Source organism: Rhinopithecus roxellana, chromosome 7 (assembly GCF_007565055.1).
Source record: "Rhinopithecus roxellana isolate Shanxi Qingling chromosome 7, ASM756505v1, whole genome shotgun sequence".
NCBI classification, from domain to species: Eukaryota; Metazoa; Chordata; class Mammalia; order Primates; family Cercopithecidae; genus Rhinopithecus; species Rhinopithecus roxellana.
The window spans coordinates 96,238,644-96,255,588 of record NC_044555.1 but is presented as its reverse complement, the minus strand read 5'-3'; the positions used below and the strand labels follow the sequence as shown (position 1 = coordinate 96,255,588).

The 16,945-nt window shown below is 36.5% G+C and overlaps 1 pseudogene; it reads left to right on the top strand.

The window, feature by feature from the left end:
* Positions 1 to 759: 759 nt before the first annotated feature.
* LOC115898944 lies at positions 760 to 926 on the top strand (annotated as a pseudogene).
* Positions 927 to 16,945: the final 16,019 nt, after the last annotated feature.

The following is a 16,945-nucleotide window of genomic DNA, read 5'->3' as shown; positions in this document are numbered from 1 at the left end:
CATGCATTATTGAGTAACCTCACAAGAGTGTAGAGGTAAAGGGTCCAGAAAGGAACCTTAACTGGGTAGTGATGGTACAGTGATAAAGAGAAATATACACTATTCATGAAGGACCTTGATGTCACTCTTCAGTGTATTGGTTGTCATTCAAGAGCAGCTTCAGTTGGACTTTATGGTAGGCAAAATAATGGCCTCCTGAGGTGCTTTTCATGCTAATGCTCAGAACCTGTGAATATGTTACTTTATATGGAAAAGGGGAATTACAATAATATATGGAATTAAGGTTAACCTGAAAGTGGGGATATTATCTTGAAGTATCTAGATAGGTCCAGTGTAATTTCAAGGGTCCTTAAATGTGGAGGAGGGAGGCAGGCAAAATGAGTCAAAATGATGTGTCATGAGAATGACTCAACTGACCATTGCTGCCATTAAAGATAACATAAAGGAGTCCATGAGCCAAGAAATGTAGGTGGCACTTAGAAGCTAGAAAAGGAACACAGCTCTGATGCCACCTTGATGTTAGTTCAGTGAACCCCATTTCAGAATTGTGATCTCCAGAATTGTAAGCAATAAATTTGTATTATTTTAAGCCACTATGTTTGTGGTATGATCATGTACCATACTAATGACATTTCAGTCATTGAAGGACCACATAGATGACAGTGCTCTCATAAGATTGTGATGGAGCAAAAAAACTTTTATCACCTAGTGATAGTGCAGCAATCATGATGTTGTAGGCATTGTGAGATCATAGCCATCATCGCTTCTCGGCCTTTTGGCTAAGATCAAGTGTGAGATCATAGCCATCATAACATCATAGAACAACACATTATTCGTATGTTTGTAATGATGCTAGTGTGAACAAACCTACTGTGTTGCCAGTCATATAAAAGTATAGCACATACACTTATGCATATTAAATAATACTTCATAATGATAATAAATGACTATGTTGCTAGTTGATGTATTTATTATACTATACCATGCTTTTTATTGTTATTTTAGAGTGTATTCCTTCTACTATAAAAATAACTGAAGAAATCTCAGGAAGGTCTTTCAGGAGGTATTCCAGAAGAAGGTATTGTTATTATAGGAAATGACAGTTCCATGCATGCTATTGCCCCTGAATACCTTCTAGTATGACAAGATATGGAGGTGGAAAACAGTGATATTGATGATGCTGGCCCTGTGTATGCCTAGGCAAATATGTGTGTTTATGTCTTCCTTTTAAACACAAAAGTTTAAAAGTTAAAAAAATTAGAAAAACTTGGGTTGGAGCAGGATGAGCAAGATGGTGGAATAGAAGGCTCCACTAATCATCCCCCTACAAGGACACCAATTTAACAACTATCTACACATAAAAAAGCACCTTCACAAGAACCAAAAATCAGGCAAGCCCTCAACATACCTGGTTTTAACTTCATACCACTTAAGGAGGCAATGAAGAGATAGGAAAAACAGTCTTGAATCACCAATGCCATCCTGCCCCCAACCTCCAGCAGGGGTGGGGTGGTGTAGTGAGTGTTTCCATGTTCTAGGGAGTGTGAGGGCATAGCAGTTGTGAAGGACTGAACTCAGTGCTGACCTGTTATAATAGAAAACAAAACCGAACCAAACTCAACTGATGCCCAACCATGGGGGGAGCATTTAAACCAGCCCTAGCCAGAAGGGCAATTGCCCATCCCAGCAGTCTGAACTCGAGTTCTGACAAGACTCACCACCATGGACTAAAGTGTTCTGGGGCTCTGAATAAACTTGAAATGCAGTCTAGCCCACAAACACTGCAACTCCTAGTCAAGTTCTGGTACTGACTGGGCCCAAAGACAGTGGACTGGTGGGACCCAAGACCTACTGAGAAACCAGTGGGAATTGTTAAAGGAATACTGATATCATCCCTTCCCTAACCCGAGGCTGCATAGCTCATGGTTCCAAAAAAAACCCTTCTTTTTGCATGAAAAGAGAACAGGGAAGAGTCGGGATAACTTTTCTTGCATCTTGGATACCACCTCAGCCACAGCAGGAAAAACCACCAGCCAGAGTCATGAGGCCCCCTTTCCGGGCCTTAGTTCTTGGTTGACATTTCTAGACACACCCAGTGCCAGAAGGGAACACACTGCCTCAAAGGGAGAACCCAGTCCCGGCAGGATTCATCACCAGCTAACTGAAGAGCTGGTTATTACCAGCAGTAATATCCAGGAACTACCCAGAGGGCCTTGTGTGAGCCTCTTGAGATTTGCTGACTTAAAGAGAGACTCAAAACATAATCAACTGTGGTGGCTATGGGGCAAAATTCCTTCTGCTTGAGAAAACTGGAGGGAAAAGTAAAGGACATTTTGTCTTGCAAAGTCAGGTATCAGCTTGGCCACAGGGGAGTAGGGCACAAAGCATGCTCTTGTGGTCCCCAATTCCAGGACTAGGTCCTTGAACAGTATTTTTGGACTTGCCCTGGGCCAGAATAGAGCCTGCTACCCTGAAGTGTGAGTCCCAGGCTATGCAGCATTTACCAAAACCTGACTGAAGAGCCCTGAGACATTAACAGAACATCAGTGGTAGTCTGGCAGCACTCTCCATGGGCCTGAGGTGGTGGTGGTCATGGGGTAAGGCAGCTCTGCCTTTGAAAAAAGGAGGGAAGAGTGAGAAGGACTGTGTTTTGTGGTTTGAGTGCCAGCTCAGCCACAGTGCAATAAAACTCTAGGTAAACAACTATGGTTTTTGACTCTGGTCCCTGACTCCTAGATGGCACCCTTGGACCAACCCAGTGTCTGGGGAACACACTGTCCTGAAGGGAACAACACAGGTCTGACTGTATTTGCCATCTGTTGATATTAGAGACCCAGGGCCTTGAGCTAACATAGGCAATAGTCAGGGAATGATTACAGCACATCTTGGGGAAGACCCCATGCTGCACTGACTTAAGGTCTGACTCAGCACAGCACTAGTGGTGGTGGCCACAGTGTTGCTGGTGTCACTCCACCTTCAGTTCCAGGTGGCTCCAAACGGAGAGAGAAACTACATTCGTTTGAGAGAAAGTAAGGGAAGAGAACAAGTGTCTCTGCCTGGTTATACAGAGAATTATCCTGGGTCTTGTCCAAGGCCATCAAGGTGGTACCTCTATGAGTCTGTAAGAACCACAGCATTATTGGGCTTGGGGTGCCCTCTAAAGTAGATAAAGCTTAAATCATAATATGCAAGTCATTTTGAATATCTGGAAAGTGTTCCCAAGAAGAATGAGTACAAATAAACCCAGGCTGAGTGGAAGACAATAAATACCTAACTCTCCAATCCCTAGATACAGACAAACATTTACAAGTATCAGAACCATCCAGGAAAATATGGCCTCCCAAATGAACCAAATAAACCACCAGGGACCAATTCTGGAGAAACAGAGATATGTGACCTTTCAGACAGACTTCACAATAGCTGTTTTGAAGAAACTCAAAGAATTCAATATAACACAGAAGGAATTCAGAATTCTAACAGACAAATTTAACAAGGAGATCAAAATAGCTAAAAATAATCAATCAGAAATTCTGGAGCTGAAAAATGCAACTGGCATACTGAAGAATGCATCAGAGACTTTAAATAGCAGAATGTATCAGGGAGAAAAAAAATTAATGAGCTTGAAGATAGGCTATTTGACAGTCAGAGGAGACAACAGAAAAAATAAATAGAACAAAAAAAAATGAAGCATGTCTATAGGATCTAGAAAAATAGCCTGAAAAGGGCCAATCTAAGAGTTATTCATCTTAAAGAGGAGATAGAGAAAGAGATAGGGGAAGAAAGATTATTCAACAGGATATAACTGAAAACATCCCAAATTTAGATACAGATATCAATATTCAAGTACAAGAAGGTTCTAAAACACCAAGCTCATTTAACCTAAAGAAGATTACTTCAAGGCATTTAATAATCAAACTCCCAAATATCAAGGATAAAGAAAAAGCCCTAAAAGCAGTAAGAGAAAAGAAACAAATAACATACAATGGAGTTCCAATACATCTGGCAGGAGACTTTTCAATGGTAACCTTACAAGTCAGGAGAAAGTGGCATGACATATTTAAAGTGCTGAAGGAAAAATATCTTTCACCCTAGAATAGTATATTCCAAAAAAATACCCTTCATGCATGGAGGAGAAATAAAGACTTTCCCCAACAAAGAAAAGCTGAAACATTTAATCAACACTACACGTGTCATACAAGAAATGCCAAAGAGAGTACTTCAATCAGGATGAAAAGGACATTGATGAACAATAAGAAATCATCTCAAGGTAAAAAATTCACTAGTAATACTAAGTACACAGGAAACACAGGATATTACTAAAATGTAGCTGTGGTGTGTAAGTTCACTTTATCTTAAGCAGAAAGACTAAATGTGAATGAGTCAAAAATAATATAATAACTACAAAAACTTTTCAAGACCTACAAAGTACAATAAGATAAAAATAGAAACAGCAAGATGTTGAAAAGCAGGAAGATGAACACAAGGCTTAGAGACTTTATTCCTTTTGCTCCTGTTTGTTTGTTTGCTTGTTTATGCAGTGTTAAGTTGTTATTGGTGGTTCTAAGACAATATTTGCATGCCTCATGGTCACCTCAAACCAAAAACACATACAATGGATACACAAAATATAAAAATCAAGAAACTAAATCATAACACCACAGAAAATCACCTTCATTGAAGGAACACAGGAAGGAAAGAAAAACCACAAAACAACCAGGAAACCAATAACAAAATGGCAGGAGTAAGTCTTTGCTTGTCAACAATAATATTGAATGTAAATGAACTAAACTAATCAAAAGCCAGAGAATGGCTGAATGGATTAAAAAAACAAGACCCAATGAGTTGTTGCCTACAAGAAATACACTTAACGTATAAAGACACACACACAGACTGAAAATTAAGGGATGGAAAAAGATATTCCATGTCAATGGAAATCAAAAAAGAACAGTACACTTATATCAGACAAAATAGATTTTGAGAAAAAACTTTAAGAAGAGACAAAGAAGGTCACTATATAATGATAAAGGGGTCTATTTAGAAAGAGAATATAACAACTTTAAGTATATTTGCACCCAACCATGAAGCACCCAGATGTATAAAGCAAATATCATTAGAGCTAAAAAGACAGGCTCCAATACAATAATAGATGGAGACTTCAACACTCAACTTTCAGCATTGGACAGATCATCCAGACAGAAAATCAACAAAGAAACATTGGACTAAGTCTGCACTATAGAACAAACGGATCTAATAGACATTTACAGAAAATTTCATCCAAGAGCTAAAGAAACTAAACATTCTTTTCCTCAACACATGGATAGGTAACAAAGCAAGTCTTAAAACATTCAAAAAATTGAAATAATATCAAGCACCTTTTCTGACCACAAGGGAATAAAACTAGAAATTAATATAAGAAGAATGTTGTAAACTATACAAATACATGGAAATTAAACAATATGTTCCTGAATGACCAGTGGGTCAGTGCAGATATTAAGAAGAAAATTGAAAAATTTCTTGAAAGAAATGATAATGGAAACACAACATACCAAAACCTAGTACAGCAAAAGCAGTACTAAGAGGGAAGTTTATAGCTGTGTCTACATCAAAAAAAGAGAAAAAATCTTCAATAAACATTCTAATGATGGATCTTGAAGAACTAGAAAATCAAGGTCAAATCAAACCCAAAATTAGTAGAAAAGAAATAATAAAGATCAGAGCAGAAATAAATAAAATTAAAATGAAGGAAACAATACAAAAGATCAATGAAACAAAAGTTGCTTTTTTGAAAAGTTAAACAAAATTGACATACCTTTAGCCAGACTAAGAAAAAATGAGAGAATATACAAATAAATAAAATTAGAAATGAAAAAGAGACATTCCAGCTAATACTGAAAAAATTGAAAGGATCATTAGTGGCTCCTATGAGCAGCTATATACCAGTAAATTGGAAAATCTAGAAGAAATTAACAAATTCCTAGACACATGCAACATACCAGTATTGAATTATGAAGAAATCAAATATCTGAACAGTGCAATAACAAGTAAGGAAATGGAAGTTGTAATAAAACATGTCCCAGTAAAGAAAAGCCTGGTACCTAATGGCTTCATTGCTGAATTCTACCAAACATTTAAGAAAGAATTAATGTCAATCCTTCAACTATTCTAAAAAGTCGATGAGAATTGAATACTTCCAAACTCATTTTATAAGACCAGTATTACCTTGACAGCAAAACCAGACAAATATACATAAAAAAAAGAAAATTACAGGCCAATATCCCTGATGAATATTGAGGCAAAGATCCTCAAAAATACTAGCAAACCAAATGCAATAATACATTAAAAAGATCATTCATCATAACTATGTGGGGTTTATCCCTGGGATGCAAGGATGCCCCAACATAGGCAAATCAATGAATTTGATACATAATGTCAATTGAATGAAGGTCAAAAACCATATAATCATTTCAATTGATGCTAAAAAAGCATTTGATAAAATTTAACATACCTCATGATAAAAACTTTGAAAACACTGAGTATAGAAAGAACATACCTCAAGATAATAAAAATCATATATGACAGATCCACAGCTAGTATTACACTGAATGAGAGAAAACTGAAAACATTTTCTCTAACATCTGGAACATGACAAGGATGCCCACTTTGTCCACTGTTATTCCACATAGTACTGAAAATCCTAGCTAGAGCAATCAGATAATATAGGGGAATAAAGGACATCCAAATTAGAATGTAAGAAACCAAATTATCCTTGTTTGCATATGATATCATCTTATATTTGCAGAAACATGAAGATTCACAATAGAACTACTAGAACTGATAAGCAAATTCAGTAAAACTGCAGGATACAAAATCAACATACAAGTCGGTAGCATTTAAATATGTCAATGGTGAACAACCTGAAAAAGAAATAATAAAAGTAATCCCATTTACAATATTCATAAGTAAAATTAAATAATCCGGATTTAACTTAACCAAGGAAGTGAAAGGTCTCCTTAATGAAAACTATAAAACAATTTGAAAAGAATTTAAGAGGACACCAAAAATGGAAAAACATTCTATGTTCACAGATTGGAAGGATCAATGTTTTTATAATATCCACACTACATAAAGCAATCTACAGATTCAATGCAATCTCTATCAAAATACCAATGATGTTCTTCACGGTAATAGAAAAAACAATCCTAAAATGTATGTGGAGCCTCAAGAAATCCAGAGTAGTCAAAACTATTCTAAGCAAAAAGAACAAAACTGGAAGAATTGTTGCGGGAAGTCAGGAACCCCAAATGGAGGGTCCAGCTGAAGCCACGGCAGAAGAACATAAATTGTGAAGATTTCATGGACATTTATTAGTTCCCCAAATTAACACTTGTATAATTTCTTATGTCTGTCTTTACTGCAATCTCTGAACATAAATTGTGAAGATTTCATGGACACTTATCACTTCCCCAATCAATACCCTTGTGATTTCCTATGCCTGTCTTTACTTTAATCTCTTAATCCCATCATCTTCTTCGTAAGCTGAGGAGGATGAATGTCTCCTCAGGCCCCTGTGATGATTGTGTCAACTGCACAAATTGTTTGTAGAGCATGTGTGTTTGAACAATATGAAATCTGGACATCTTGAAAAAAGAACAGGATAACAGTGATGTTCAGGGAATAAGGGAGGTAACTTTGATCTGGCCGCCGGTGAGCCATATGGAACAGAGCTAAATTTCTCTTCTTTCAAAAGCAAATAGGAGAAATATCGCTGAATTCTTTTTCTCAGCAAGGAACATCCCTGAGAAAGAGAATGTGCCCTGAAGGTAGGCCTATAAACGGCCCCCTTAGAAGCGTGCTGTCTTTTATGGTCGAAGTCAAAGGGATGAAATAAGCTCCAGTCTCCCGTAGCGCTCTCAGGTTTATTAGGATGAGGAAAATTCCTACCTAATAAATTTTGGTCAGACAGGTTGCCTGCTCTTAAACCCTGTTTCCTGATAAGATGTTATCAATGACAATGCATGCCCGAAACTTCATTAACAATTTTAATTTTGCCCCATCCTGTGGTCCTGTGATCTCGCCCTGCCTCCATTTGCTTTGTGATATTATATTACCTTGTGAAGTATGTGATCTCTGTGACCCACACCCTATTCATGCACTCCCTCCCCTTTTGAAAATTGCTAATAAAAACTTGCTGGTTTTTTGGCTTGGGGAACATCACGGATCCTGCCAACATGTGATGTCTCCCCCGGACACCCAGCTTTAAATGTCTCTCACTTGTGCTCTTTCCCTTTATTTTTCAAACCAGTCAAGACACTTAGGAAATAGAAAGAACCCACATTAAACATTGCGAGCGGGTTCTCCCAATAAAGAATCACATTACCTGACTTCAAATTATACTACAGAACTTTAGTAACCAATACTGTATGTTACTGGCATAAAAACAGGCATGTACACCAATGAAACAGAATAGAGAACCCAGAAAAAAATCCACACACTGACAGTGAACTCATTTCTAACAATGATGCCAAGAACATACCCTGGGAAAAGACAATGTCTTAAATAAATGGTGCTGGGAAAAAATAGGATATTCATATGTACAAGAATGAACTGGACGCCAATGTCTTGCCATATACAAAAGTCAGATCAATATGGGTTAAAGACTTAAGACCTCAAACTATGAAACTACTGAAAGAAAACATTGGGAAATCTCTCTAGGATATTGGTCTGGGCAAACCTTTTCTGAGTAATATCCCACAAGCACAGATAACCAAACCAAAAATGGACAGATGGGATCATATCAAGTTAAAAAACTTCTGCATAGCAAATGATACAATAAACTAATTGAAGAGATAACTCACAGAATGGGAGCAAATATTTGCAAACTATCCATCTAACAAGAGATGAATAACTAGAATATATAAGGAGCTCAAACAACTCTATAGGAAAAATCTAATAATCTGATCAAGAGATGAGCAAAATATTTGAAAAGGCATTTTACTCAAAAGAAGATATATACAAATGTCAAGCAGGCACATGAAAAGGTGGGCAACGTTAGTGATCATCAGAGAAATGGAAATCAAAACTACAATGAGCTGTCATCTCACCTCAGTTAAAATGGCTTATATCCAAAAGACAGGCAATAACAAATGCTGGTGAGAATGCAGAGATAAGGGAACCCTTGTATGCTGTTTATGGAGAACAGTTCGGAGGTTCTTCAAAAAAACTAAAAGTAGAACTACCATATGATCTAGCAATCCTACTACTGATTATATACCTAAAAGAAAAGAAATCAGTGTAATGAAGACATATCTTTATTCCCATGTTTGTTAAAGCCAAAATTCACAATAGCCAAAATTTAGAAGTAACTTGAGTGTCTATCAATAGATGAATGGATAAAGAAAATGTACTTATTCACAAAGGAGTACTAGTCAGCTACAAGAAAGAATGGGACCCTGTCATTTGCAACAACATGGATGGAACTGGAGATCATTATGTTAAGTGAAATAAGCCAGTAACAGTAAGACAAACTTCACATATTCTCATTTATTTGTGGGGCCTAAAAATCAAAACAATTGAACTTGTAGACATAAAGAGTAGAATGCTGGCTATCAGAGGATGGTAAGGGGAGTGGGAGGACATAGGGGAAGTAGGGATGATTAATGGGTTAAAAAAATTAGAAAGAAAAAATAAGACTTACTATTTGACAGCACAACAGGATGACTATAATCAATACTAATTTAATTGTGTATTTTTAAATAACTAAATATAATTTGATTATTTGTATCACAAAAGATAAATGCTTGAGGGGATGGATACACCATTCTTTATGATGGGATTATTACACACTGTATGCCTGTATGAAGATATCTCATGTATACCATGAATGTATACACCTATTTACCCACAAAAGTCAAGAATTTAAAAAAATTTTTAAGGAAGAATCAGGGAAACATGACAACAGCAACATTACACTGCCAAAAGAATAAAATAAAGCACCAGAAACCATCCCTAAGAAGTAGATATTTATGAACTCCTTGGCAAAATATTCAAAGTAACTGTTTTATGGAAGCACAGTGAACTTCAATAAAAGACAGATAAACAACTTAATGAAATCAGTAAAATAATGAATTACCACAATGATAAATTAACAGAGTTTTTTTTTTTTTTTTTTTTTTTTTTTTTTTTTTTTTTTTTTTTGTAATGGACTACAAGTGTTGACAGGGATGTGGAGGAACTGGAAATCATATATTCCTCGTGGGAATATAAAATACTCCACCCACTTTGGAAAACAATTTGGCAATTTCTTAAAAAGTTAAGTCTACACATACCTTATGATGCAGTCATTCTCTTCCTCAGCATTTACCCATGAGAAATGAAAGCCTATGTCCATGCAAAGACTTATATATGGATATGTTTACAGCAGCATCATTGGTAATAGCCCAAAACCCAGAAATATTTCAAGTGTTATGAGCAGGTGAATGAAAAAAGAAAATCTGGTATATCTATATAATGGAACATCACATAACAATAAAAATGAATAAATGATTGACACCTGATATAACATGTTTGTTTGAGCCTCAAAATAATTATAGTGCATTAAAGAAGCCAGACCCAAAAGCATGCATACTATATGTACAAATCCATTTTATATTGCTATAAAAGGATATGCTCTGTGTAAATTGTAAGGAAAAAATTTATTTCTTACAGTTCTGGAGGTTAGGAAGTTCAAGGTCAAGGGGCACTCATCTGGTGATGGCCTTATTGCTATGTCATCTCATGGCAGAATGTGGAAGGGTAAGAGGGTGAGAATGAGCCAGATAAGGAAAGAGAGAAGGGGGTAAGCTCATACTTTAATCATGAATCTTCTTCTGAGATAACAAACCCACTCCTAAGATAAAAACATTAATACATTCATGAGAGCAGAGCCCTCATGGTCTAATCATCTTTTAACAGTCCCACTTCTTAACGCTGTCACAATGGCAATTAAATTTTCAACATGGGTTTTTGAAAAGGCATTCAAACCATAGCACTGTGTGATTCAATTTATATAAAACTCTAGAAAATTACAACTAATATGCTGTGAGTGAAAGAAGATAAATGGCTGTTTGCGGGGGAGGAGCAAGAATGAGTAATTACAAAGGGGCAAGAAGAACATCTGGGGATGAATGATAGATATGTTTACTATCCTTACTGTTGTAATGCTTTTATGAATATTATACATATATATGTTTATATATTTAAATGTGTTACTTTATTTTATATCAGTGATATCTGAAAAAATTATTAAAAAGATAAAACAGAAATTTAAAGTAACATCAGAAGAAGGTAGTTAAATTGCTGATATATAGTTGGAATCTGTACAAAGTCCATAGTCTGATTGAAGCACTTACCCATACAGTTTAAGCATTAGTTAGCAAGCAGTCTTTTAAAAGTCTTAAACCACTGCTGCTCTTTCCCTCTGGGAACACATAACAAGTAAATGTTATGACTCAGTCATGTTTTCTGTGGCTAGACACAACCACAAACACTTTCCCCATCACTACTCCCCTGCCCAGTTTTATACAACCTTAGCTTTTGTTTGTATGGAAATATTTACTGAGCATCTACAATATATCAGGCACCGTATTAGGCAGGGGTGAAGGCCAAGGTGTCAGATGCAAAAGTGAATAAGACATGGTTCCAGCCCTTAAAACACTACAGTGGTAAAAAGGACAAAATGCCACCCAAGTGTAAAGAGCAGTTTGTTTTCCATGCTCCAGTGTCTTTCTGCTCTCTACCTTATTCTTCCTCTTAGAAGAAAGGTTGATCAGATTCAGGTTTGCAATCCATTGGTGTCAATAAATCTCTAGAAGGACTATAGCAGTGCCTGCCTACATGATCCCTGGAGTTGCTGGGAGCCAAAATGTCTGGGAAACTGGAGCCTTTCCTGTCTCTCTGGCTGTTGCCTGAATTCACAAGCTTTATCAGAGCTCTGGCTCTCAATCTGCCTGAAAACATGAATGAAGTCCCAGAGAATCCAGAGTCTATTAAAAACTCCATCTGGGTTTTTATCTCCACAGCTATCCAGCTCCTCTTATCTCCATTTATGAACCACACATCCCCGCCCCTCAACCAATCCAACTGAACAATATGGCCTACAGTTTGTGCTTCTAGGGGTCGTTTGGATGTCCAGGGCTGGTCTGTGAGAAGAAATGAACTCCAGAGTGTCATTGGATTGGGAAGCCCAGGGTTATGTGATAACATGAAAAATAGGTTTGAAGTTGTTGGGAACAAGCCCCCCAAAATCTGGCCATAAACTGGCCCCAAAACTGGCCATAAACAAAATCTCTGCAGCACTGTGACATGTTCATCATGGCCATAACGCCCACGCTGGAAAGTTGTGGGTTTATGGGAATGAGGGCAACGAACATCTGGCCCACCCAGGGCAGAAAACGCTTAAAGGCATTCTTAAGCCACAAATAATAGCATGAGCGATCTGTGCCTTAAGGACATGCTACTGCTGCAGTTAACTAGCCCAACCTATTCCTTTAATTTGGCCCATCCCTTTGTTTCCCATAAGGGATACTTTTAGTTAATTTAATATCTATAGAAACAATGCTAATGACTGGCTTGCTGTTAAAAAATACGTGGGTAAATCTCTGGGGCTATCAGGTCTGAAGGCTGTGAGACCCCTGATTTCCCACTTCACACCTCTATATTTATGTGTGTGTGTCTTTAATTCCTCTAGTGCTGCTGGGTTAGGGTCTCTCCAACCTAGCTGGTCTCGGCAGGAAGTGCCAGGTGCTTCAACCTAGAGTCTTTGGACAAAAATTAAAAATAAGCATTTCATCTAGCTATGTGTCAAAGATTGAGGAATTAGTCATTTATATTGACTTCCCAATGTATGCCACCCATTAACCAAAAGGCACAGTTATTTCTATGCAAATTATCCAATGTATATCAGAAAAATTTAGTTATAAGCTGTATTTGATCACAACGTCAAATTCTGTTCATAAATACTCAAGCTCCAAAGTGGTTTCTTCTCTGCAACCACTTTAGAACATGTTTCTTCATGACACAGGGACGTGATGTCACACCCTGTTGATGCTGAAGCAAGAAACTCCTGTCAGTTTCCCATACTGTGATGTGCCAAGTTGTAACATTTTCTAGAATTATCCAAGACCAATGAATTCCATCCCTGGTTAATTAATGCCTCGTATATTTAAAGTTGTCCAGAGAATGAGCATCACATTCTACTTTAGAAGACTGATTCTTTTCTGTATCTAACTTCACTGCAATATAGTATTAAGACGAACATTGACTTAGAGTTAAACTCCCCAAACCTCATTTTCCTAATCTGTAAATCAATAAGGCAGAACTACATCTCTAAAACCACAATCTCTAAAGTTCCTTTTATTTCTGGCATTCAGTGATTTTTTCAATTCATTTTCATATTCAATCAGTAGTCAAATATTTCGTGAGCATGTGCTATGTGCCAGAAACTACATTAAATAGGGAAGTGGTGGGGGCATCAGATACAGGAATGAGTAAGACATGGTCCCAGCCCTTAAAAATCTCTAGTGGGCTTTATTTCCATGGTATCTTAAAGTCCCTAAACCTTTTCTTCAGGGGATGAGAGTCATTGTGTGTATTTGTATTTTGAAGAAGGAGTAAAATCTTACCTACATTTAGAAAGGCAGATCAATTCAGTGGAAATGACTGAAGAGGCTGCTGCAATGGTACCTGGCAGAAGTGAGGAGAGCTTGAGCTAAAGAGACTGGAGATGAAGGGGCCCATGAAGTTATTCAACAATGTCAAATCAGTAAAATGTCTGGGCCTCTTAAATGCTTTGCATTGTTACCACTGTGGGGCATGTAAAATAGTATGAGGGCCTGCCTATGTCTTCACAGTTATAGAAGACAGTACATCCTCTCTTGGAAAAAGTCATGAGAAACAAACATTTTGCTGTGGAACAATGAGTCTGGAAAAACTAATTTGTAATATGGAAAGTTGTTTCAAGCTAGTTGTGATAATTAATTCTCCTTCCATAGTAGATGCTAAATACCATAGGGGTTAAAAGAGGAAAGAAATACGCACCAACTGGAGCACTAAAGTCAAACTTCATAGAGAAAGGGGTTGGGATATCTCTGGTAAAAGGAGAAATATGCAAAGAAAGCAAGGCATAGGTTGGGAGTGCCATGTGGTTTGTTGGTGGAATAGAATGTGGTGGGTGAGAGTAGTGTGGGATAGACGATTAAGCTATATTGAAGATAAAGTTGAATTACACAGGTTGAAGTAAAATCTAAGAATGTGCCTAAAGCTGTGCTAGATAGTTATGACTCCCAGTAAGATGGCAGAATAGGAGTTTTCTACCTTCGTCCCCCAGTCGTGCACCAAATTTGATAACCAGCCATGGACTGGAGTACCTTTGTGTAAGTCCAGAGTTCCAGTGGAGAAGTTCCAGCATACCTCTGGAGCAAAAAAATTAGAGGATAGACAGATTAAAAAGGTAAAAAGAACATTTTCACTTTACCCATGTAACCCCGCCTCCAACGCACTATAACTCAGTGCTAAGAGAAACCCCCATCAACCCATGATTCATACAGTGGGGAAAAGTGAGTGTATTTTAAGTGAGCACCCAGAACTTCCAGTTGTGTAGAATGCTGCCTATGAGTCACATTTTTTCTTGCCCTACACAGAATACTAAGGGGATCAGCACAGTTGAATGACTGGGAGATGCCTAAAAGTAGGGGAGAGGGGAAAGGTGTAGTGTTTTCTAATGTGATTAAAATTAAATTGCTTTCAGCTTAAAATAGGCTGTTAAAACTATAAAATGTTTTGCTTAAGGATCATAGCAACTACAAAGCAAAATCTATAGATGATACACAAAAGAGAAAGAGAAAGGAATCAAATCATACCACTACAGAAAACTATCAAATCACATAGGGAGACAGGATGAGATGAATAAATGAACAAATGAACTATAAAACAGACAGAAAATAATAAACAAAATAACAACCATAAATCTTTATCTATCAATAATTACTTCAAATGGAAGTGAACTAAACTTTCTAATCAAGAATGGCTGAATGCTTTTTTTTTAAGACCCAACTGTATGCTGCTTACAAGAGACTCACTTTACCATTAAGGACATATAGAATGAAAGTGAGAGGATGCAGAAACATGTTACACAAATGAAAATCAAAAGAGAGCTTGGGAGCTATATTTATATCAGACAAAATAGACTGAATATCAAAAAATTTGTGGCAAGAAACCAAGAAGTTGACTGATTAAAAGAATATAGCAATTGTAAATATACATGCACCTGACATTGGAGCACTTAAATACATAAAACAAATATTAACAGATCTAAAGGCAGAAATTGACAGCAATACAATAATATTAGGGTACTTCAATACTCCACTTTCAACAATGGCTACATCATTCAGATATTAAATTATCAAGGAAACAGCACATTTCAACTATATCTTAGACAAAATGGATCTAACAGACATAGACAACATTCCATTCAACAGCAGGATAAATACACACTCCATTCAAGTACACATGGGATAGTCTTGAGTATAAATCATGTATTACATCAGAATCATCTTACAAATTTAATAATATTGAGATCATATTAACTATCTCTGCCATTGACAACAGTATAAAACTAGAAATCAACAACAGAAGAAAAACTAGAAATTTACAAATATGTGGAAATTTACAAATTAAATAGCATACAACTGAGCAGACAATGGGTCAAAGAAGAAATCAAAGAGAAAATTTTAAAAATACCATGCAACAGGTGAAAATGAAAACAAGACATACCAAAACTTACACAGCAAAAGCAGTTTAAAATAAAAACTATTACAGCAATAAAATACCCACATAAAGAAAAAAGAAGGGTGTCAAACAAACAATTTAAGTTTATACTGAAGGAACTAGGAAAAGAAAAACAAACTAAGGACAAATAGCATAAATAAATAAAATATTAATGAAAAATAGAAAAGATGAATGAAACTAAGAGTTGGATATCTAAAAAGATGAATAAAATTGCCAAGACTTTAGCTAGACTAAAATGAAAAAGACTCAAATACATTAAATCAAAAATGAAAGAAGAGACATTATAAATAATACCACATAAATAATAAGGGTCAGAGAAAACACTATGAACAATTATATGCCAACAAATTAGGTAACCTAAAGGAAATCAATAGACTTCTAGAAACTTAGAACCTACCAAGACTGAATCATGAAAATGGAAAATTCAAACTGTTGAATAAAATGTAAGGATACTGACTCAGTAATGAAAAATATTTCAACACAGAAAAGCCCAGGGCCTGATGGTTTCACTGTTAATTCTACCAAATACTTAATGAATGATTAATACAATCCTTCTCAAACTCTTCCAAAAAAATTGAAGAGGAAGGAGCATTTCTTATATTCATCTTATGAGGCTAGCATTACCCTCACCCCAAAGCCAAATAGGGATACTACAAGGAATAAAAAATACAGGGAAATATCCTTGACAACCATAGATACAAAAGTCCTCAACAAAACATTATCAAACCAAGTTCAACAGCACATTAAAAGTATATTTCATCACAATCAAGTGGGGTTTGTCCTGGGGATGCCAAGATGGTCCAACATATGCAAATCAATAAACGCAATACATCATATTAACAGAACAAAAACCAATAACCATATGATCATCTCATTAGATGCAGAAAATGTATTTCACAAAATTTAATATCCTTTCATGATAAAAACTCTCAACAAGTTAGGTATAAAAGAAATGTACCTCAATGCAACAAAGGTCATAAACTAGTCCACATCAAACATTATACTCAAAAATAAAATATTGAAACCTTTTCCTTTAAGATCAGGAATAAGAAAAGAATGTCCGGTGGGTCTCAGCAGCTCGGGTGGTGGAAGGAGTGGCAGTGGCCAGTCAGCCCATTTTTGC